Source organism: Mastigoproctus giganteus, chromosome 9, assembly GCF_048544385.1.
Source record: "Mastigoproctus giganteus isolate SK-2022 chromosome 9, ASM4854438v1, whole genome shotgun sequence".
NCBI lineage: Eukaryota > Metazoa > Arthropoda > Arachnida > Uropygi > Thelyphonidae > Mastigoproctus > Mastigoproctus giganteus.
In genome coordinates, this window is record NC_143583.1 from 54620531 (window position 1) to 54646217 (window position 25687).

General features: G+C 39.4%; 1 protein-coding gene across 1 annotated transcript in view; it reads left to right on the top strand.

Moving 5' to 3' along the window:
* The first annotated feature begins 219 nt into the window (after positions 1-219).
* Positions 220-25687, top strand: part of LOC150080249 (uncharacterized) — a 57287-nt gene continuing 31819 nt past the window's right edge. The window contains exon 1 of the mRNA XM_090381398.1: positions 220-633. The gene's annotated coding sequence lies outside the window, so the exon portion shown is untranslated. The remainder of the gene's footprint in view (positions 634-25687) is intronic.

Below are 25687 nucleotides of genomic sequence, written 5' to 3' on the forward strand. Positions count from 1 at the left end.
CGTTTCCTAAAAGAATTCTCGTACTTTCGTTCCATTTTCGTAAAACAAAACCCCGTTTGTTTCCCGACGTGCAAAAATATGTTTCTGTGGTAACAAAGTGTGAAGCAAACAAGAAAAAAGTTATACGCATGCGTGTAGTACTATCGATTGTTTAGTGGTTACCTGATCTCTCTCTCTTCTCTGTACGTCACTGGTAGCCACAGAGCATGCTGAGAAACAGTGACAGCACTAGCAAACTCGGATGAGAGAGAGCGGTTAGTTTGTCACAGAACACCAGAGAACGGCGCGAGAGATAGTCGTCCCTCCTGAAGAGTAATTCGAGAGGAAAGTATATATATGCAAATACCAGCAATTAGTTACTATGTTACAGACATGAAATACGTGGATGAGTCCGAGCTAACATTCTTCTTCATATGCCGGCGATAGATGAAAAGGGATGCAAATTTTGGTGTTAAAATCATCGCCTCTTCATCTTAGAGAGAAATGCGTAGATACAAGCATTGCTACAAAAACTATTGTTTGAACAACTAGAGACTTCCTTTAATTAGAAGAAACTGCAATTTTTCTTTAAGAAATTAAAGTTTTGTTCGTCGAAAATCGAAGTATTTTGAAGATTTTCCATCTGATCAACAGGTAATTTATTCATCGCGTTCCTTTATGTTTTAACTTACCATCTTTAGTTTTAAAGCATTTTTCTGTCTGAAAACTTTTAAAATAAATCTATTATTAAATGTTATGTAGTTATTTGTTATATTAATTAGCATTTCTTTGTTTTTCTGACGTTTATCACTTTCAGAAGCTTTTAATGGTTATTATACTTTGTTGTAATACTCTGCTGCTATGTGGAAAAAGCAACATTACAGGGGGTATTCATATCAAAATGTTCATAATTGCATTATGGATACTTTGGTACTATAATCTCTAAAAACACCTTCGATAATCTCCAAGGATTAGCTAACACTATAATCTCTAAATATGCTTTTGATAATCCCAATGATTACCGTTCATGGACAGTTCCAATCTAAACTGTACTAGATCTGTAATAGTATTACAAATAAGGTCAGGAAGGCCAATGAGAAGCATTGGCTATGAGAATAAAGAGTAGATACAACAAGGAAGAAGAAATCTAATCAGATCGGACCCTCGCGCACTGGGTGTGAGAAAGTCTTGGATAACCCAGCTGATATTGCGATGAGTTGAATATGTACTTTGCTTCAGTCTTTATTGGCGAAAGATGCTTAATGCTTCAGGCTGTGCGAGTGAGACTGAGCCATATGAAATTAATGATCTCGTAATTGCAGATGATTGTTTATTAGAAAAACTTTTGAGCATAAAGGCAAGTAAGGCTTCCAGAGGTGATGGCGTATACTCTGTAGTTTTGAGAGAGAGCACAAGGGAGTGTATTGAATCATCGAAGCTAATTATCAGGGCATTTTTGGACTCAGAGGAGATTCCTTTCAATTGGTGAAGTGGCAATGTATCGCCAATACATAAGCGGTTCAAAGAGTGAAGTTGGTAACTACAGACCGGAGACCGGAGACCGGTAAGTCCGACATAAGTGGTTGGAGAAATCTTAGAGGCAATGATTAAGAGGAAAATCCAGGAGAATTTATATATATATATATATATATATATATATATATATATATATATATATATATATATATATATATATATATATATGGCATTTTGAAGGACACATAACATGACTTTTTTAAGCGTAAATCATGCTTAACTAACTTAGTAGGCTATTTTGACACAGTTACTCATGATCTGGATTTTGCGAACAATTTCGACATAGTTTATTTGGATTTTAGTAAAGCATTTGACTTCGGTACCTCTTAAGAAGTTACTGTATAAGCTCGAATAGAGGTTATTGTGTAGATTGGATTACTGGTAAGATTCTAAGATGGACTGCTGGGCGGCTTCAGGACAGATGACAGAGGGTTGTGATTAATCGATATCCTTCAGACTGGTGTAACGTCAGGAGTGGGGCCCCCCTCAAGGATCGGTTCTTGAACCACTGTTGTTTCTCATTTCATTAATGACATCGACGAAGGGATAAAAGGAATGATGTTAAAATTTGCAGATGACAAAGATTGGCAGAGTTGTTAATGATCAGTGCCAAGCGGGCGCTCCTTCAGGCTGACTTGAACAGACTTCAAAGGTAGTCAGAGAAATGGCAGTTATGTTTTAATGTTGATTCAAGGTCTGACACTTGGGAATAGCATAAATTAATTATACACTAGTGGGGTTGAATTAAAAGCGGTGGAGGAGGAAAGGGATTTTTGAGTTACAGTACGGGCAGATATGAAGTCTTCTGATCAGTGTAAACAGGCAGCCAGGAAAGCCCATGGCATCCTATCGACGATTTATCGGACGTTCTCCTGTAGAGATAGGAAAGTTACAATCCCATTGTATAAGGTAATTGTAATACAACATTTGGAATACTGTGTTCAGGAGCCCTCATCTGAAAAAAGACATTGAGGTTCTTGAAAGGATCCAAAGACGAGCAACTCGAATGGTGAGATCACAGAATGACGACTGTATGAAGAAAGACTCTGATTATGTGGGCTACAGAGCTTGGCATCCAGAGGTGACCTGATTGAGGTTTATAAGGCCCTGAGAGCGATTAATAAAATTAATGAAGGTAAAATTCTCATTGTTATAAAGAATTCCAGCACTATGGGTCATTACAGGGGTTGAGGTTTAGATTAGATTGTAAGAAGTTTTCTTTTAGCCAGCGAGTCGTTGATTTGCTGGTACAAGTTGCTCTTGCAGGTACCTGAGACTGACAGTTTGAATAAATTCATAGGTCAACTGGACAGTTACCTGTGTGAGGATAACGTTGGGTCCTATTAGGGGCCCAGCGGCTAAATGACCAGAGGAACAACTGTACACGACACTGCACATGTACAAAATCCATACAATTTTAAACCTCTGGCATTGACAGCGTTCTGTTTCACACCCACAATGTATAGCACGCGGAGATGGGGGAAACCCCTGGTGCCGTTTGACAATAAACACACTCTACACTCTACCTGTGTGAGGATGGAAGCATATAATTTGCAATTTCTTATCTACTTTTTTTCCAGTACAGCAAAAGTCTGTGGCTTCCTGCACTATATGGCGAATACTATTATTGCTATCACTGTTACTAGTCAGAGTAACAGTAATAGAAATACCACCCTCTAACTGATGCATGTCTCTACTTGCTTATTCCACCATACAGTAAGGCTATGACTACTCCCATCAGGTATATGTTATACCAACCCTCTCTGAATTGTTTGATATGTATTTTTGATTCATTAAACTGAGAACGTAGTTTTGAGACTCAGCACATATATACACAATAGTGGACAAAAAACTCACACCTAAAAGACTCTATAAGGCATAAATAAACGGCCTGAAATAACTGCAAACAATTCTCCTAGTATTGTAGAAAAATATTTTGCAGCAACGACTGAACGATATTATTATTACTACGTCCAGTTTATTTATTACGATCTTGTTCTTAATTTCGGGTCGAGGAATACGCTACTTAGTTTCTCTTTCGACAACGAGAGTAAAACTCCATTAACACGTCTTCTTTGGAAAGTTATTACCAATATTTTCAGAAACTCTCAGACAATTTGAATTCAGCTTAGGGATGGACAGAAGGGAAGTGTTCGGCCTTTCTAAGTACTAGAACAAGTTGATGAAGATTGTATAATATGGAATCGAAAACCTATGTTGTTTCTAAAAAAACACACCGGAGAAGATGCCAATTAGAAAAAAGTTCAATCAATGTGGACAGGGTTCTTTTCTCAATTGACTTGAAGTTTAACTGCCATGGCTATGATGGTCCACGGCATGGCAGGAGGCGAAATGACTAGCACTGTCTTCGTGTAGCCGATACGCATAAGGAAGAACCTGCATAGCACAACTTCGTATTGTGACTGCCAAGATAAATCTAGATACTTATATCGAAGTTGTTTGGCTTCATCATGTCTATATATTTAATTAGAATAATATTTTTTTTTTACTGGAAAGCTATTTTTCATTAATGAGACTTTTGAAAAAAGGAAACACTAACCATGTCACAAATACAGCAAATTCCACTTGTTTATTTAAGGCTAACCTTGGTAACGTGACATACTTTGTGCATAAATTTCAGTTCTTTTGTTATTTACTATCCGGTTTAAATATCAACCGGATATCTAAACCAGAAATTTAGCAAAGTGTCAATGGATATAGGAATATCCATTGACAATTTGCTAAATAGCGTCCAATGATTGAAATACGATCCTTTTTTGGAGTTCGCGGCATTGATGTTCTTTTTAAGATGAAGTACTTGTGAGTTTCCAGTTCTATTTGTTATTCAACTCCGCTCCCCCGCCTATCATTTGATAGGAGTGGGTGTGCGTCGCCTTTAGCCGAGGATCGTTAGGTCGTGTTGCTCAAGGTGAGTTTTGTTTTGTTTCCCTTACGTTTTAATTCATTTTATTTTTAGTTTAGTTTGGTATAAAGGAGCAGAATCGAACCTTACAAAAGCTTTACCAAGGAATTTGTTATATTTGTAATAATGTTATTTAATGTTTTCTTTTTTCTTACTTTGGTAATATTCCCACTTTAGTCTTTTTTTTTGACAAGTATAGTAATTTTTTTTATTTATGTTTATTAATGCTTTTTTTTGACTCCAAATAATAAAATAACACAACGTGATGAGAATTTTTTCCATCACAAATATTTTGTTATTTTTTCATTTAATAGTCAAAATGGACATTATTCAACGAAACTAAATTATTCTATAATAATTGGCACAGTTTAGACACAAGCTGAGTATTCACTTTATTAGGCCCGCCATCATTTCCAAGAAATTGAGTGCTCATTGAGTAGCAGCACCAGTGTTTGTACAATGAGATATAAACAGGAAAATACGTAGGGATGCTTTGTGTGTAATTCAGGTCGGGAATGGACAAGACGAAAGATTTCAGAGACTTTAAACATAGCTGGTAGTCAGCATTGGACACTCCGGTGCGAGTATCTCGGAAACTGCAAACTGGTTAGGGTTTTCACCAATGACTTTGTCTCGAGTGTATCGATATTTGTCCAATAATCAAATAATATCTAACAATTTGCATTTCTGTGGTATAAAACAGCTTGTTAATACGAGAGGCCCATGGAGGCTGACATGATTTGTGTAAGATAAGAGAAAGGTTACAATCAGTCAAATAAAAATGACCAGAAAGCATCACTCGTTCCTTGCCACGGATGGGAGAGGAGTAAAACGACGAACGAACCAGGTTCCTCTGCTGTCAACAAAATACAGAGTACGGGAAGGACTCAGGAACACCAACGTTGGAGAGTGGAGAATTCTGATGAATCTCAGTTCACGCTGTTTAACGCTAATGGACAGACTAGAGTAGGATAAGAACAGCTTCATGAACCCATCCTGTCAGGAGTCAATAATGCAAACTAATCGTGGCGATGTAATGAAGTGTAGACTGGATGACAGTGGTAAGTTATATGGGAACTATTTCTTAACCAAACATATTCTTTCACGGTTGCAGTGTATCTGTATGCTAATGGGAGGAAAATGAACCATGCCACAAGGCCAGAATTGTAGAGAACTTGTTGCAGAAACATAAGAGTGAATTCAACCTTTTGCACTACCCTTCTCGATCACCAGATTCGATCCAACTGTCGTCGAGATTCTAACTTAAATCTCAATCGCCTATCATACCAAATTCGCTACTACAAAGGCCACAAGCACTAGCCCGCCATACATTTGGATATTACCACCACCTTTGGAAAACTATGAAATTTAATGGACCAGTTAAAGAGTGCGGGCTCACCTTTGAGCTAACTTCAGCTTTGATCAGCAACGAAACACACTTTTGACCAGTTCCTTGTAACAGACAACAGGAATTAGTGCCCGTTCCTCCTTCGTTGCAGCCGCCAGTTAAGCTGTAAATAGGAATGCACTGGCCAGGTTCAAATCCGACTTTCGAATTCATATCCAAGACATTCGATTGGATTCAGAAATGTGCATGGATTCTAGGCAGGCCAGGAGAGTTGTTGGCGTTTCCGAATGCGGATTTTGATACTCCTCAAAGTACAGCATGGAGCATTATTGTGTTTGAACATGGAACGCCCATTCACAGAGAAGTGTGGACACTACGGAATTGCCAGTACACAATTGGTATTGATAGTTTTTGGCACTGCAACAAACGATCCTTGTTCGAATCAGAGAAGCAGTCTCCACACCATGACTTTGCTTACTCTTCTAATTGTATTCTGCCCGCAATGAAGTTCAATACATGACATTCCCGAAGCATTTTTCACGGTCTTCAAATCAGACTTGTCCGTCTAATTTGCTAATTTGAATACTGATAATTTGAGTCGTATTTTTATTGAAACGGTTTCCTTTGTTCTGTGGCACACGAACGGGAAGATAAGCAAAACTGCAAACAACATCAGACATTGGTTGGCATGATGTGAGGCCTGTGAACAGCAGTTCCGTGAAATCTGTGCTCAAGCTACCATTAAGCGAAGTTCCTTTTCGTGGACGCAGTAATTAACTTTCCTGTGGGATATTTGGAGCTCGAGCATAAAGTTTTTTTCAAGAACATCGCTCGGTTAGTATTCTGCTCTTTCTTTATAATGGACAATTCATATCAGCCGGTTTTCAGCCACTGGACCATTTGCGCATATCTACATCGGTTGATTTTGCGAGATTGAAACATATGGCTGTTTCACGCATTAACAAATTAATTACAAATTAATCTCTCTCTCTCTCTCTCTCTCTAGATAGAGAGAGGAAGAGAGAGCGTACACTGAAAAATAATGAAGAAAACATGGTTAATCTGTTCTACTCGTACATAAATACAAATAATCTGAAGACACTGAAGAAAAGTAGTCTTCACAACGTCTTTCAGATGATTATAGTGTTAAGGAACCGGATCTTTCATCTGTTTAATATTTTAATATATCTTTCTTAAATTATCACGCAAGCTAATAAAGATTAACTTCACGTGTTTTACGTCAAATTAATTAAATAACCTGACGCACACTTCATAGATAGTTTTGATATTCATAGCTGCACAAAAAGCATCAAAACACTTTTGGAAAATAATGCTAAAACGAATTATGGCTGAAGCGACATTAACTGGAGTTCAGCAATTTACGCTGCAAAAGCCAATGTTACCATAGGGGATGAGGATGCTATAATTTTACAAAATACCACCAAACTTCTCCCTTGTCGAGAACATAATGAAGAAATCCATTAATGGAAGAATGGCTTAACTGCTCCCACGCTCTCCGAAGCAAGAGTTTCCCATCTAAACACATTTCAGAGAGGTCTTTCTGAGACCACAAGCTGCATAGTGGGAAGAAAAAGGAATTTCAATTAACAAAGCGGTTCAAGATTTGTGTTGCTTGAACGAACTGAAACGGGTATATTATATGAATTTTAAATGCACCTATCTTTAATTCAGTCTTCGTCATAATGTTCTCTTGAACAGTTACCAACTCATGCAGACATTTAATATTTATTTTAGGATCTAAATTAGAAAATTGCCATCCTAAAAATGTTTCACTCCTAACGGTGGAGAATATGTGAAATTTAACATTAAAGTTTTCTGAGCTTTTAAATACACTTAAATCTGAGTTTCATCTTGGAAACGTTTATAATGAGTGAACTTTAATAATGAATCCCATAATAATTCCAGGAACTCTCTTGTATGGGAACACGTAATAATTAACTTTTCTAACATACGCTGCCTGCCCACTTTATTAGGATTACGGCGGGTTGAGCTGTAAGCAACAATTTATACAAAAATATGTAAATAGAAGAGGTTAAATGATACATGATGGGTGCAGAAAAGCCCTATAAAGGGTGTGATCAAGCTAGAATCAGTTTCCGGTATTCAGGAATAATCAGTATTCACACTATGAGAAGAAACTTAAAAACAACGAAACTTACAAACAAGCAGCTTTCATGAGTCTTTTACACCCACACTGATCTGGGAAACCAACCGGAAAATACGGCTGTGATGGTTCCAGAAACGCAAAGGATAGATTCAGGAGGACTCATCAAACCACAAAACTTGCCTACAGAAGGACTGTAGGCAAGTTATGTGGTTCGATGAGTCCCGATGTAGTCTTTTCAACACCTATGGAGGAATGTAACTAGATTGGTGGGAGGGATGTTTCTATAGCATGTTGTTTGCTCTCTGGTTCCCCTTGAGAGCACCATGGACGTCAGAGTATATCTGAACCTTGTTGTAAATCAGGTACACAAGGAAATGTTGCATACGTACTCCCCCTACGGACAAACTGTTATATTAGGGCCAAGAGAGAGAGAGAGAGAGAGAGAGAGAGAGAGAGAGAGAGAGAGAGAGAGAGAGAGAGAGAGAGTCTCATCTGCACGTCTGTATTTCATCCATAAACCACCTGAGACCGACTAACTCAGCCACGGAGCAAAAAAAAAGCTCATAAAAGTTCCTCACGTCATTGACGTGATTCAAACCCAGGCGTGCAGAGGACAGCAGTTTTAACCACTGTGCTCTCCATGCAGCCACTGCTCTGTACAGAGGAATACTTTCAAGACGACACTCAACCACTGATCTCATTAAATACGTGAAAGAGTGGTTTGAGGAACACAATGAAACCTTCAAGTATCGCCCGGATTTCAATCCAATTGAGCAATTTGGGATGAACTTCCGAGTTCGTACCACAAATGCTCAATAGCCTACGTCATTCAGGAATTGGGCACATGAATAGTCCAATAATCCTCGTGTCACTTTTGAACACCCTATTGACTCCATGCGGCGTTGTGATTCTTGACAATGAGCTATGTTCATGGTCCTAATACAGTGGCCAGGCAATATATAAAATAAAGTGTTACGAGCAGGTTTCTAGAAAAATAATATGACTTTGCATGCGCATTTTTGGAGAATCCGTGGCAAGAACAACTCCCATTTCACATTAGTAGGCAACTTCAGGCAAACGATTATATGATTACATGAGATGCGATTTATTCGTCCTGAGAAAACGATGTTCACTAATGAAAAATTAGAGGTCCTTAAGTCTTAGTCGTCTGAGACTTAAGGCCTGTAAGAGCGTTGCACAACAGTAATATCATTACATCGTTACCATATCGCATTATTTTGAATGAAGCCACTTTTACCGAAATTGGAAATGCGAAGTAAGGATAAAAATAATGATGCAAACATTTCTGCTGCAGCATTTATTTCCAAAAGAGAACCCTAGAATATTACAATTCTACTACAAGTTATAGCAGTACAATGTAAAGACAATCCAACCATAAAGAATTATAGAACTCGAGAAAGTTAGTTAATGTATGCAGGGTATTATTTCATGCGCGTTAGCAAATAGTAATAATTCATGATTTATAATAAAAAACGAGCAAAAAAAGCAACAATTTCTATGCGCGAATCGAGAACGTTTTCGTTTTTGTTCATCCCTCACATTTCCCATTTATTCCTGCAGCTAGAGCATGGAAACAAACATAATATCCAGTACTACAGATGCAATATACGATATTTGTGACATTCATTAAGAATAAATAATTACCGAATTTCTATTGGTCTGATTTTAATGATATTTGGGAAGGTTCGACAAATCTTTCAGAAACGTCTAAATATAAAATTTTATGAACATTTTTCAAATGAGATTGAAGTTATTACATGCGGACGGACAAAGAAATAATAATTGTTGCATTTCTATTGGTCTGATTTTAATGACATTTTGGATGACTCGACAAATCTTTTTAAAGGGCTCAAATATAAAATTTAAAGAAAATCCATCTAGGAGAGTCAAGTCGAGTCGAGAGTCAAATTGATATACACAGAAAGACGGATATATTGAAGACGATAGGCGCATTATGCATATATACTACCACACCTAAAAAGTATTCAAAAACAAAGACTTTACAACTTGAGAGGGTTATTATTTAAATCAATAATAAGTTTTATTTGATCATAACATAGCATTCTTTAAATTCTTTACTCAGTTCTGCACTAATCAGAATACAAAAATAAATATACTATCCTACCAAAAGTGTTTGTACACCATTCGAAATGGGGTAAATGGCGAGAAAGAGGTGTATACAAAACAGGAACCAGTATAAAAGTGTGTTGAAAATTGCAGATAAATCATAAACTTGGGGAATCAGCGATAATGTATTTATGGTTTTTCGAAATGCATAATCGTTAGCTGCAACATTAACTATTTGTCTGCATAGCCGATGCAGCGAAATGATGTAAGAACCGAATCGATGTGTGCGAGTGTGCACCCGAAAACCGTGAGAAGGGCAAAAGAATCTACCATAGTAATCGCAAATCGCTGAAGAATGAAAACGTAAAGCTGTTCCAGATGTCCAGAGAATTATCCTCGTGTCCATAATCCATAAAGAGGTCCATAAGTGTGCCTATAATCCATAAAGAGATCCATAAGGTGCCTATAATCCATAATGCCAAACGTCTTTTGCAGCGGTGTTGAACCCATCGTTCGTGGACCACGGAACAGTAAAAAATGGTCCCTTAGGGAGACAGGTCGCGTTATGCAGTCTTCAGATCAGACGGCCGAGTGTGGGTGTGCAGAACGCGTGGGGGGAGTCATCTACCGCAGTGGTGCTTGGAGGAAGGGTCTCATGGTGCGAGACTGCTTCTCGTGGTTCGAATTCGCACCATTTATTACAGTATTTCAAAATCATGCCGAATCGTACACTGACACCGTGGAGAATTCCGCTGTGCTCACATTCTGGGAATTTTATGGAATAACCTGTCTATACGTTCCAGCATGAAACTGCTGGAACGTAGACTGGTTAATACATAAAACGTAGACAGCGAAAATAGCTGTTTGATAAAGACCAGCAATTCATCAGCCAGCCCAAATTTCACATCCAAATCCATCCTATAGGCTACTTCTCGGATGAACGATAGAGCTGAATCGAGGTTGGACTACTAAGCCTCTCTTCTACAGCTGAAGTAGGAATGGAGGCAAATACCTGATATGTAATGCACGAAATCGGTAGAAAGTTTTAGTGATAAACAGATGCTGTCCCTGGGGACAAAAGTGAGCCTGCACTTTACTTTTGATTGTTGTAGGGGTTTTAAGTGCATCAGCAGCTTAGGCCATAATTAACAAATAAAATAAATTTGTTGCCATTGTCATATCACTGCAGGATGGAGTGCCTCCTCAGCAAGTCATGTTGATGGAAAGGACCATAATCCACCACGCTGGTGCATTGCGGTTGGCAGATCGACCGAATTTAGCTGTCAGGGGTTTGACCCCAGTGTACTCAAAGAAATGTGTGCTATTGCACTCCCACTCCTAACTACTTGGATACAGAGGCTTTTTGGACCATATTGCATCGTACATAACATTTATGGAAATTCCGTATGTTCTGTGGTCGATTTACTGTTTGCTGGAAGGTATTATCCCGTTTTCGGGAGAATAGACAAAGTCCCTCATCCGAGACAGACTAATTCAGCCAAGTTGTGAAAAAGACCCAAAAAAATTCCTGGTGTCATTGACGAGATTCGATCTCGGGTCTTTTCCACTTGTGTTGATGCACTTTATTAATTTGTTTTTACACGTTTTTCAAATAAAATTCCGTTAGGAATAATTTTAGCAGGCAATGTATGAAGTTAATAGGCATGTTTTCTCATTGTTAATAAATATATTGATTGGTCACTTTATTAGGTACACCTACCTACGAACAGCCCCTTTCCCCACTTTAGCCCTCAAAACAGTCCGGATTTGAATCACAGACTCAACGAGGTCGAAATCATGTCAGAGTAATGATAATACAGTTGTTATGAGGATGGTTTTGGATCTCCGCTTCGATAAGATCGTTCCACCTCATCCTGCTCAGTTCGATTGAGATATAGTGACTGATTCTTGCTCTGTAATCATTATCCAGTTAGAAGAAACAATTCATAGATGGATACACTGCAGCCATAAAGAGATGCGCGTGGTCGGAAACAATTTCCAGGTAAACTGTAGCATCCAAACTTTGCCTACTGCTACCAAGGAGCCAATTATGCACTGCCAAAACACTTCCACACGATAAATCGCCACTACTATCTTGAATTATTGACATCTGGCAGATGGGTCCATGCTATTTCTCACACATTCTGTTTCTCCCATGTACATGAAGCGGCAGGAACCGGATTTTTGTTAGCCAACGCAACGTTTTTTCAATCCTCTACTTCAGTGTTGGTTTTCCTGAGCCACTATACCCGTACCTTTTTTGGTCTTCGGCTTCAACACCTCATCAGTGACATGGTACGATGAGTTCAATGCTCTGAAATGTCTCTTTGGTTACTACTGTTCTATGGGGTTTTACCCTGGTGGGTAGCACAGCTTTATAATCACCGTTTCTATCAAATCGGATGGAAAAGGCCTGAGTTTAATCCGTCAGTGATATAAGAAATTTTTATTGGCCTTTTTCACAACGTGGTTGAGTTAGCCGATGTGTGATCTGTCGATTTGCCTGTTTTCTGGACGAAAAACCGTGCAATCTCGCCGAGACCATCGAACTCATCCATGTTGTGAAACGGCCCAAAAAATTCCTTGTATCATTGATAGGATTCGAACTTGGGCATTTCCCACCCGGGGTGGACGGTGATTATACAAACTGTGCTACACGCAGAGAACAAGTTAATTCGTCCTAAACAAGGGCTGCATTGTTTTCTATCACAAAACTAGTATTTTTTTCAGCAAATAACAAACCGGCAAAAGAGTACACGCAGTTTCTGACACAGTGCACTGACGCATCACATGCCTAGGTGCTTTGGCGCTTAATGCATCTAACCAACTAACTGGGTAGTTGTTAATTAACTGACTGTCCCTTTTCGTTACTAAACACACTTCTGGTCAGCCACCGTTAGTCTCTCACATCAGCGAGCTGTTTCCGACCACAGAATCTCAGCTGGCTGGATGTTATTTGGTTGTTGGACCAAATTCGATACAGCTGAGGTGCAGTCGTGCGTGAATACCCCAGCGGGATTGCAGTTTCCGAGATGCTGATATCTGGCGCAGGCTAGTATGCTACTTTAAAATCTTAAATCATTCGTTTTGCACATTCAAGGATTGCACAAATACAGAACTCCTACTTATCTGCCCACCTGCTTTATATTACGCAGTTCTAACGCGTAATACTGTTATTGAAAGATCGCTTCATTTCATGAAAATGTACCTAATAAAATGGCCACTCAGTGTAAATTAATTACATTACCATATAAGCATCTACTCCATGGCTAATTTCACTGGTAGTTTACAGTGACGCGACTGTGAAATGATCCGTCAGATTCCTGACTACTAATTATGCCACTGTATTCATTAGTCCTGTGTGATTCAACATTAAACCACAACGTGATTTGTGATTATTCGCCACGTAATTACCCCCAATCAATTTTTCGATATTATTATCGTACGTGAAAATTTCAGCAGCCAGTTTAACGTGTCAGTGAAATCGCTCCGTGTCAAGGTCCATTAACTTTACTGGCTCTTCCACGTATTTCTTAATTTTCTTCAAGCTGACAATTGCCCCTTTTTCGATGAATCCAGGTAGATAAGAAATATAAGTTTCTTATCTTCCTGCGACGGGGTTAATTCTGAGGCGTAGACTTTGCATGGTTCGAGCACTTATGTCAAATATCTTGCTAACCTTGCCAACGAAGTTTAATTAACCGTAGATTAGCACCTGTAATGAGTATCGTAGAATTTCAGCATCATGTCCTACATCGCCTCTGGGTGTAGAAGTTGACAGATAATACATCAAGTGGTGTCCCTGGACACCCCGATATGAAAGCTTCAGGTTCATAGAGTCGATAATTGCTTTCTGCTCTGTAACCGCCTTCCACATCTTCACTTCCCTCCTCCCTCCTTTTCATTTCTTAACCGCTCGGTGAATTTTTCTTTTTCTTTGTAGTCTGTCGCCTGAATCTCAAAGTTTTCCTAGAAGGTTTCGCCCCAATGGTGTGATTATTCGGCAAGGAGATTTATCAACCCTCTCATCACATGATTGTTCCCCCCATCTCTTTAATACCTGTCCGAAATTCTTCTTTCCCATTGGCCATCCAGGGAATTCAAGGTTGTAATACACCACCTCACAGAAATTGACTTTTTATTTTTGTCAAATAAAAATATTTCTTTGAACAATAAATTCATATATCTTCAAAATAACAGCATTTTATAGATCGACCAAGATATTAAATAAGTATATAATTAATTCTTCTTTTTTATAAGAATAACTTCTAAAGTTTTTGCAATCATATAATTTTATTAATTTTATTAAAGTTACATGTTTCAATTTTTTTTTACAATTTCTAAAAATATTCATTTAGATTCGATTTAAAATCACAGACAATCATGGCGCGTAAATGTTGACACTTAATCTCCATTTTGGGTTACGCAATCTTTAAAAAACTGCTTGGAATCTAAATCAAAGAAGTTTGACCAATTTTCATTAAAGATCATATGTATTCCATCAATGAAGACCTGAAAAGCTTCTTCATCTCTCTCAATTTTTTTCCCTTTGAGTATAATTTTGGAAATAAACAGAAATCACAGGGCACTAAATCTGGAGAAGAAGGTGGATGAGCGACTAATTGAACACCAGAAAAGACTGAAAAGTCTAATGTCAAAGCTGAAATGTGAACCCTCGTGTTGTCATGATGAAGCAAGATCCCTTTAAGTTGTAATGATTTTTTCAAACACTCTAGGAAGAAATTTAGAAGTATATCACTCACTGTTGATAGTCCTTCAATTTTATAACTTTAAAATTTCTAAAAATCCACTTTTTCTGAATAAACAAGCGACCATTTGTTTTCCAACACTTCAGGCTTGGCAAGCTTTCTTGGGTGGAATGATGGTTTCAGGACACCAAAGGTGGATTGTTGCCTTATTTCTGAATTAAAATGTATATCCAAGTTTAATCACCTGTAACAATATCATAAACAGCCGTGGATTTGCCTTCATCAAACTATTTAAGCATGAAATGGTACCATTCGACAGGGGCAACCTTTTGATAATCATTCAACTGTGATGCACCCATCTGCTAACAAGCTTATGCTACTTTAAATGATCATTAATGATGGTATTAATTGCTGCTGATCCAATGCCCACACCTTTCTCTAACTGTCGATACGTAATTCTTCGATCTTCCCTCAGCAAACCTTACCAGCTCAATTTCTCAGGCTTGATGGCTTCCCTGAGCAAGGTTAATGTTCAAAATTGATTTTTCCAAATTTAAATTCATCGAAACAATAAAAAACTGTTCTAATTGATGGTACTTGATCTACTAAACATTTACTAACTATTCATGGGTTCTTTAGCATTTAGATTCACTTTAAAATCATAGAAAATCATAATGCGTTTGGAGTGACCCTTATTAACGGAATTTTCTATCCTTTAATAACCTATCCTTCAATAAACGTTATTTAATTAATTTAAATTATAATTATAAATACTTGACCAATTTATGGGGGCTTCATACGACATTAACAGAATTAATTTGATTTTAATTCTGTTAACGAAATTTCTAAATCTGAAAACAACTGCGGACAAGGCACTGCGACGGTTTTATGAGTGGATCGAAAGAGTGCGGTGGTTGTCTATGTTGATGTATGACTCTGCAATAAATTTCTCTGCATGTTGCCATTCCACAGCTTAGCGACCACCCGCTGCTAACTTTAATAGCTTTCCGTCCGAAAGATCGATGTCCCTATATGTCCGGCTAATTGGAAATTTTGACTTAATTCACGGAGAGAATCATTTATTTTTCTTGGACATGTACACTTTGCCTGTGTAACTATGGTGATAGATAACCGATTCGTTTCTTGGGCATTAGCGAGACATCCTTTCCGATCAATACTGTCATTTAATAACATTTTGGAAAGTTTCTATTTTTATTAGCAAACATCATTCCATCGTAGTCGAAAGTGTCAAAATGGAAGGTTGTGCTAGAGACACATTTCGCTCCAGATTGGTGCAGTCCAATGACGGTGTCAGAAAGAAGGAAAGAAAAAAAAGAAAGCAGGAAGGGAAGTGTGGATGGATTGATAAACAAAAGGAGATAGTAGGTGAAAAAAAAACAGAAATGGAAAAATGTAGAGAGATCAATGAAAAGCAAAGAAATCCAAAAAATAGACGCAGGAGGAGGACCTAATCCATTACCGTCTTTGATCATCAAATCCGTCTAGAAAGTTCTTCCATTATTATTATTACCAAAACCTCCAGAACATACGCAGCATAACCTACAGTGGAAATCAGTTAAGATTCACATCTAGATGTAGAAAATCCATGCCGATATACCCAACTATAACACATACATCATTTCACCTGGCATTCACCATGTCTGTGTGTCAGGCATTTAATAATTCGCATGGCTTCTCACCCTCCGGTGATTATATACAACACGAACGTATTCCTCAAACTGCGAGAGAAATGTCTTCGTCCACTGCTGTGCGCAATCCCTTTGGTATGTGCGAACATATTAGAAAGTATCGCTGCTTTAAGATGAGCCTATAAATATCAAACATCTCTGCGTAGGAACGCATTCCTGGCTCCAGATATGGAAAGTCGACATTCGCTCTCTTCAGCCAGAAAGACAAGATGAAAGACGAGGGATGCGGGTTGAAGCAATCGTGACATTCTCTTTTCCATTTTCAAAGGAAAAGAACAAAGATCGAGACATTTTGAAATCTGAACTGCCAGTTATGAATTATGGAAGCAATTTGTCTGTAAAACCTGCTCTTTCAACCATCTGTCCTTTAAGTATAATCTCTCTCTCTCTCTCTCTCTCTCTCTCTCTCTCTCTCTCTCTCTCTCTCTCTCTCTCTCTCTCTCCACTCTCACCTTTCGCTATAGTGTGTACACTATTACAAATATCTGCTATATTTAATGTACAGTCAATTTAATAGCATTAAATAAAAGCTTTCCTCCACTATTGCATAATCATCAATCACGTTATGCAATTCCTCCATTCTTTATTAGCTCTTTTTTTTTTTTAAATCGCAACTTACATAGATTCTTTTCTTAACCTTCTCTAACCTCTTGTAGCCCCCACATCATAAAAAGCCTACTAATTATGACAACCTATTTACTGACGTCACTGGCACGCGTCTTGTTCACCAGATGGCTTTTAAATGAAGATATACAGTTCGCTATTTATAGAAGCAGCATAATTAATGAGTTCTTGATACTTCCGGGTAAATTCGGTATTTATTTATTATTTAGAAGTTTAATTATCTTGTAGAGCACTCATAAATATATTAGTAAAATAGCAGTGAAAACAAAAGACATGGGTTAACTCATGATAGATACTGTTCGAACACTTTTCTTTGGGCGCGCTTAGCCATTCTGCTGCCTTATTCCTCTTTAGATTCTAATGGTAACGTAAAGAACAAGTTTCTGTGTGTTGCCTAATCTTGGTAGTGCAATGTCATGGACTTTATAAATAAACCATACTATGTTAACTGTGGCTTTGCTAACATCTACTAATGGACTTCATTTTTTTAAGAAATAAAAATATGAAACTACAGCACATCCAAAAACTTCAAAAATCTCCAGTTCTTAAGATGTATTTTGTATGGGAATTCATTAATGACAGCCAAGTAATGGTGTTAACGTACCAGTAGGATCTCACGAAGCTTTAAAACAAGTAGCTGGAACATTAGGCTGGACCCTCTATTCAACATATTGCGCTGGGTAAGAAGCTTGTCTTTTCAGCTGTCAGTTGCATGACTGTCTTTCGCTTTGAATCCTCTCAGTGTCTGCGATATAGGAATAATCTTAACTGAGGTCTCATTACCGGTAATACCTCGGGTGGCAGAGCTGACCGCTGATGACTGTCACGGTGTTTCTACATCTGCATGCTTTACAACGCTCGCAACAACAGGGCTCGGCTTATCTCCGTGACACCTATCTCCACAGAGATCACGGGGATTAGGGGCTAACAAGAACGGAGAGCGGTTGCGTTTAATGCAACGACATTTCGTTATGGCGAAAACCTTTCAGTTAGGCTTAACGGATAAGAGTGGTATCCGCAGACCACGCAAAATCTCGCAGAACCTCGAGTGCGTTGGTGTAAGTATTGCAGAAATGAAAGCACCAGGAAAAAACAAATAGGATTTAAAGATAATACCTTGTCAGCAGGAAGCGAAATCCATCTTATTAAGTAGCATTCTTAATTCTGTCGGGATAAATAGATTTTTATCTTTATTTACCTGGCAGAATATTCGGACACCTAATTATTTAAATTTGGTCCACGCTACTAATGGAGTTTCTATTTTCCACAGTGGCCAAGTTAATCGGTCTCGAGCGTTGGCTGCATCGATTTCAATTGAAGAAGTCTATTTTTTTCATTTATCAAAATAGGAAGGCGGAAACGTTATGCATCTCAGATGGTTTTCTGTGCCGTTTCGGCAGACAACGTTCAGACGAACCTCCGTCTTCCAATTCCTAAAATTCCACCCTCCCCCTAGTTGTTCAGCGCCTTTGCATTTTGCATTGTGAGCAGCAGTGTCTTCACTTTTACACTGAAATCATCATATAATAAACTGCTCTACGTTTCTTCTCTTGGAAAGACGGTGGATCACTGACTTCACTTTTTATGTACTTCACTCTTTCTATGGTCAAATTTATCTTTGATGCCAGTCTCTGTAATAAAATAAAAAAAGCAATTATAAATCATCCAAATCTGAACAACCACCGGATGCAGGCATTATTAGCTATCCGACAAGAAAATTATGCACACTGATGTTCTCAAGCTAATGACCAACTCGAATAAAATTTTAAATACGTATAAAATCAAATACTTGTCATTCGTGAAACAAAGTAAATTTCTATTTGACCCTGTAGATAAAGTTTCAAACAGCCAAATGCAAATCGGGTCACAAAATGAGAATGGCCTTTTTTTATGAATCTTTGCATTCTGCAGTTAATGTGCCATAAAACTGGTTGAATCTCAAGAAACCTATACCCAAGAGATTGAATTTCAATTGAGGGGACTATAATGGAACGGGATACTTCTTAGGCTCGATTAACTGGAGTGATACTGTATGATGTCAGATACAAATAAGCTAAGGGATAGGTTCAATGCATTTATAGCAGAAGCCACAACATATAAATAAGAGTAGTCCAATTCTATAAACATATGATGCCAAAATGGATGACTGGTGAAGTTAAGAGTTTGATTGAGCAAAATAAACAAGCATTGGATAATTACAGACAATCACGTGATTGCGATTTATATGAATATTTTAAGACACTGTCTTATAATACTCATATAGTAATCGTAATATAATAATATAATACTATTATATACTGGTGGGCAAAATTTAAGGACCAGACAGGTTTTCACCTGTAGCTTCTCATAGGAGTGCCTGGATATGGGAAAAGCATACCAAAGGAACCTCGTGAGGTATAGAAATGATGGAGGAAACAACACCGACACAACAACGGAAACAAAACGGTACAGAGGGACTTTATTCAAAAATGGCAACATAGCACTGGCTGCCATGATACAGATGCATCACTGCCAAAGACGGAACAAAGGGAAGAGATGGTCCTCAGTAGGAGATATGGCCACCCTAATGTCGATGCAGGCTTTGCACCGTCTGTCCATACTTAGAACAACGTTGATGATAAGTTCTTGGGGTAACATCGTCCATTCCTCTGTCTGTGCCATCTTCAGCTGGTGAATATTTTTTGGTGGGTGTGGACGTGTCGCCAGGCGTCTCCCCAGAGCGTCCTATATGTGTTCGATGGGATTTAGATCGATGGAATGGGCAGGCCAATCCATACGAACAATGTCCTCACTTTCCAAAAGCATATGAACATCTGCAGTGCGATGGGTTGTGGCGTTATCATACATAAACACGAGTTCGGGGCCAATGGCACCTCGGAACAAATGCACACACGTAGCCCAGTGGTCAGGAGCGAGAGTGCATAGCACGCGTTCCTTGAGTGGACCGGGGTTCAAGCCCGTGACTACTAAATACGATAAATATTTGTATCGATGATTTATTGTAAACTCTACTGACTTGGTTGTCGTGCCGGAGTATAAACAGAAAAATGTATTTCACATGGGGAAAGATTACCTCAGTACAGTAGCGTGCACCGGTTACAGTATCGCCTTCCAGTATATGGAGTTGTGTACGTCCATCCAAGATAACGCCTTCCCACACGAGAACACCTCGACCTCCATATCGATCCCTACCCTTTCAGTGATGTTTGCGGGTGATACCGTGTGCCAACCTCTCGCCAGATTAGGTGACGTCCAGAATCGCTGCTGAGACTGAATCTACTCTCATCAGTAAAGAGTACTTTAAGTAAAGATTTTGTGGTTGTAACCTTTAGAAATAGTGTTGCTTCTTAAGTTTTGCAACCAGTGTAATACTCTTATAATGCTCTTATAATTGATGGGGTAAAGCGAATGAAAGCTGATTATGAGAAAGCACTGACAAACAGCACTAAAATCGGGAATGAGTTCTTCTTATATGTGAATACGAGAGAGAGAGAGAGAGAGAGAGAGAGAGAGAGAGAGAGAGAGAGAGAGAGAGAGAGAGAGAGAGAGAGAGTAATGCCAAAAGGTCCCTTTACTGGTTGAAGTGGAAAATCTATAGAAAGCCTAGCAGAAATAATAGATGAATTCAACGGATACTACTCATCGATATTTAACGTCAAAGACAAGCTCGAATCTTTGGAGGAGTGTTACAGAATCAAATTGCTCTAAAATAAGGGATATGTGTATCTCACGGAAGTCATTATTAGGCTCCGGTAAAATTCAACAATTCCCTAAAAAAATTATTGACTAGTGAGAGTGACTTCCTAACGTAATCAAGTCTATGGTGAAGAATGCGATTTAGACCATCTGGACAAGAATGGAACTCGAGTAGATTCCAGTATGGATTCATCAATCCGATACATTAATATGGACTAGCCATTGAACAGCTCGATGCATGTTACAATTTTGACATATATACAGTATATAGGTTTTAGTAAATTTCTGATGTCGACCCTCATGGAAGGCTGATATATAAACTGAAAGAATTTGGAGTTACTGGTAAGATAATAAATTGGATTCCTGGCTGGATAAAAGATAACAGACGGAGGATTGTCATAAATGATCAGTCTACAGGATGGACGAATGCAATAAGAGAGGTCGTTCAGAGCTCGGTGTTCTTCTCATATTTATATTTTTCATGAATGATATTGAAGAAGGTATCCAAGGAAGCTGTCGAGTTTACGGATGATGCAGCTCAAATTACGGCATTCAAAAAGATCATCTCGGTCAGCCAAGCTGGACTGGAGGCAGCTAATGAATGCTGCCAACAAACAGGCATATCAGATCGCCCTATCCAACCGCTTCGAGATGCTGGCCGTGCCCGAGGATATAAATGAAGAAGAAAAGCAGATCTCTGATGCCATCCTGGAATGTGCCAAGCCCCTATGTCCATCTGCCCGACGTCGAACGCAACCATGGATATCAGACGAGTGCCTCGACCTCGTGGACAAACGGAAACAGGCAAAGATGGTCGACTTTGAACGGTACCGGCAGCTAAACCGAGAAGTCCGACAAAGAATGACAGCAGAAAGAGAAGCATACTGGAACCAAGTGGCAGACGATCTTGAAGTGGCGGCATCCAAGAACGAGTACCGCACTCTCTACCGCACCCTCAGATGTCTGAGTGGAAAGACCAAATTGACTAGTGACAACATCAAGAATGCTGATGGGACCTTCGTGCGATCACCATCCGAACGCCTGCAACGGTGGAGTGAATTCTTCAAAGCTTTGTATAATCACGACCCACCTCAGGGACCGCCAGCAACAGCACTCTCGATCGACCCCCTGAGGTCTCCATGGTCGATGTTGAGCCTACAGTAGAAGAAGTGAAAGCAGCCATACAATCCCTGAAGAATGGCAGGGCACCAGGAGTGGACCAAGTCACCACAGAAGTGATCAAAGCCGGGGGAGATGTACTGCTTTGCCGACTACACTCGCTCCTCAAAACCATCTGGTACACTGAACAAATTCCGCTAACATGGAGGAAAGCCATTATCGTACCGATCCACAAGAAAGGTGATAACTGGGACTGCAAGAACTACCGTGGCATCAGCCTCCTTTCCATCATCGGAAAGGTCTCTTTGAAGATCATCCAGTCAAGACTGCAAAAACATCGCGAGCAAACCAGTCGAGAAGAACAGGCAGGATTTAGACCCGGGCGAGGATGCTGTGATCAAATCTTTGCCATTCGTCAGCTGATGGAGGAGAGGATCCGGTGTGGACAGCGAACCGTCATTGTTTTCATTGACTTTAAGTCTGCTTTCGACTGTGTCCACCGGCCTGCCTTATGGAAACTACTAGAGGTTGAACATGTACCTCGAAAAGTCATCACACTCCTCCAAACTGCATACAACGGTTTAACCAGCCAGGTGCGCATCCAGAACGATTTATCTGAGGAATTTACCATCCAAACTGGAGTCCGCCAAGGGGATGTAGCCTCCCCGTTGCTTTTCAACATCGTGGTCGACGCCATTATGAGGCAAGCATTCAGAAACAGACAGGGCATACAATATGACAAGGATCACTATGTGACTGACCTGATGTTTGCTGATGATAGTGCTATCCTTGCCAGTAACGACGCTGAAGCCACGGACATCCTCTACGACATTGCCCGCATTGCCCGGCCATACGGTTTGAAGATCAATGCTGGTAAGGCAAAGGCCCTGACAACAGATGGGTCGCAAGCCACCATCTATCTCGAAGGCGTCCAGATCGAGCAAGTGCAGGACTTTAAATACCTTGGGTCGCTGGTCCAGGAGAAGAAAGTTACATCCACCATGGAAATCCACAGCAGAATTGGACAGGCGGCCACTGCGTTCGCCACGCTCAAATGGTGTCTGTGGAAGAGGACCAACATTTCCACAAAGACTAAAATCCGACTCTTCCGGACTTTGATCCTGCCCATTCTTCTTTACGGATCGGAAACATGGATTTGTCTCAAGTTAGATTTGAACAAACTTGAGGTATTCCAAATGCGATGCCTGCGGCAGATCTTGGGCATCTCTCTTCGCGACCGCATCACTAATGATACCATCCGCGCCAGATGCCAACAGCAACCAACCATTGCCGACCAAATCCAGAAGCGAAGGCTTAGATGGTTTGGCCACGTATGTAGAATGGGCACGAACAGAATACCATCCACACTCCTTTGGAGACAACGACCCACCCAATGGAGCATCCAACGGACCGCGCCTAGGAAAACGTGGGCCAAGCAAGTGGAAAATTACTTGAAGAGCCGACGTCTCGACCTTAACCAGGCCAGGACTGACGCCATGGATAGTAAGGTATGGAAGAACATCACAGAGCAAGTCCGAAACCCTGCGGCACCTACAGCAGCATACTGGTTGCGTGGCCAACCGCCTCCCCCAGCTGCCAGCTAAGGACCAAAGAAGAAGAAGAACAATTAGAGCCAGGCGATGTTGCTTCATAAAGATTTGTATTGGTTGCGTATTTGGTCCTAAAATGGCAACTGAAGTTCAATGCTTCTAAATGTAAGATTATGCATTTGGAAACAGAAATCCTGGAGTTATGCATAAGCTGGGAAGAGCAGCTAAAAAGAAAAAGTCTTAGGTGTCTTAGGTATTTCATCCTAACATGAAATATTCTATGCAGTGTAAATAGGCTAGGCAGGTACATGGTATCCTGTCCATGATTTATATGATCTTTCCTATCAGGAAAAAGAACGTCGTTATCCGTCTGTACAAGACAATAATCAGACAACATTTGGAACAGTGTATTCAGATATGGAGAGGGTTTAAAGAAGAGCGACCACGTTAGTGATGAGTGCAATCGATGCACATGAAGTGGCTTAGAAGGGGTGGGTGTTCCCTCTCTCATCGGGTGGAAAAGACCTACGTTCGAATCCCGTCAATAACGCAAGATATTTAATGGGTCTTTTCACAACGTGGCTGAGTTAGTCAGTCTCAGGAGAGGGTACCATGGTTCTCCCTCCCGGAAATTCAGGTTTTTTTTGTCCAGCAACCAGCAAATCGACCACTAAACGCACTCAGTTTATGGACATATTATGTGCCGCGCAATATGGCTTAATTTGCTGATGCGCTTCAAACCTTTACAAAGGTGACTCAGAGTCAGTTCGTCCGACTAAATTCAAATGTGGATTGGACAATAACCTTATCGGAAGAATGGGAATGTGAATATTCTTTTTCATTTTATTTTATTTATTTATTTATTTTTATTTTTTGCTGATTGATTCAGAAAAAGTTAGCTTCCTTCAATCATTTAGCGTTACTAATACTCATGATTTTAATCCAGAAATACCATTCACAGAAGGGGGTCTTTATGCACAGAGATCAGCTATCTGTGTTCTTTTATATCTGTACACACAACAGAGCATCTTTGAATTAGTACCGACAGTATGTCAATTGCTGTGGAACTCTTCGCTGATCAGTCTAGACGTGGTGCTGAACCCAATTCTAGACCCACTTTACCTGGAGGGAACGGGGACCCAAATTCCATCCTAGCATCCGAATCATGGGTCAGACGTTCAGAGGCCTCTTTCAGGATATTGTCAGACGTTCTTTTAATGATGATAATCCAGAACCCTCTTAGTGAACTAAATAAAACCTTCAGAAGGAGTTTTCATATCCCTATGAAATGTCCAGAAAGATCCAGAAGTGTAAAGTCACACGTCGGTTTCGGGTGTTATCATATTATCTTCAGCGCTTTCTTTAAACCATTTAGGCAAACCAAAATCTCTCTCTCTTTCTTCATGTAGACATAACGGTCTCCTCGTTAACTCCTTTTGATGTCAGAACTGTCTCGTTGCAAATTCAAGTCTTTCTATAAGAAATAATCATTTAATTCATGAAGAAATGTTTCATAACACGTTTTTCGCAAGCAGCACGCCATTGACTTTGCAAGAGCCACAAAATAAAAATGATCATACTTCATAATTGAACGTCGTAGACTAATCTTTTAGTCTGTCTTTTTCTTATTATTTTATCAGGATGTATAGGGCTAATCCGCTACCTGTTCTTATTTCTCTGTGTACATCATGATGCTTCCGAAACTAATACTTAGATCAAATGTTTCCGAGACTGAAGTAACCCTTGCAAAATGTTTCTATAAATCATACCTATTGAATACTTTTAAGCGGAAAACACGTTTTTCAATGTTCCAACCTGAAACTTCAGCTTGCGTGCGTTTTTAAGGTAAAGGATTTTCATCAATGGAAATTCCTATATACATTACTCTACAAAAAAGGAGTTTGATACTTCTCGAAATGAAGTGCATGGTGGGAATGAGATTGTAAAGCAGGGGCAGATTTAAAATGTGCGAGCAATAGTAAAGGCGTCTCAATAAAGCAAAGCAACTTTCAAAAGCGAACGAAGCGACACCCTTGGGAAAGATTTCTTTGTAGCTTTAGATATACTTCGATAGAACACCTTTGGGGTCAACTGGAACCATCCCTCAAATTGGAGACTGCATTGGAGGAGGAAATAGACACGAATTCCTTCTGCTTGTTTCAAAGAATGAGTCGAAAGTATTTATCGATGAATAGGCTGCCACCAGGGCTAAATGTGGGCCTGTGTCTTTTTAATTTTATTAATATGTGAATTAAAAGTTTTCCCCCTCCAAACTGTA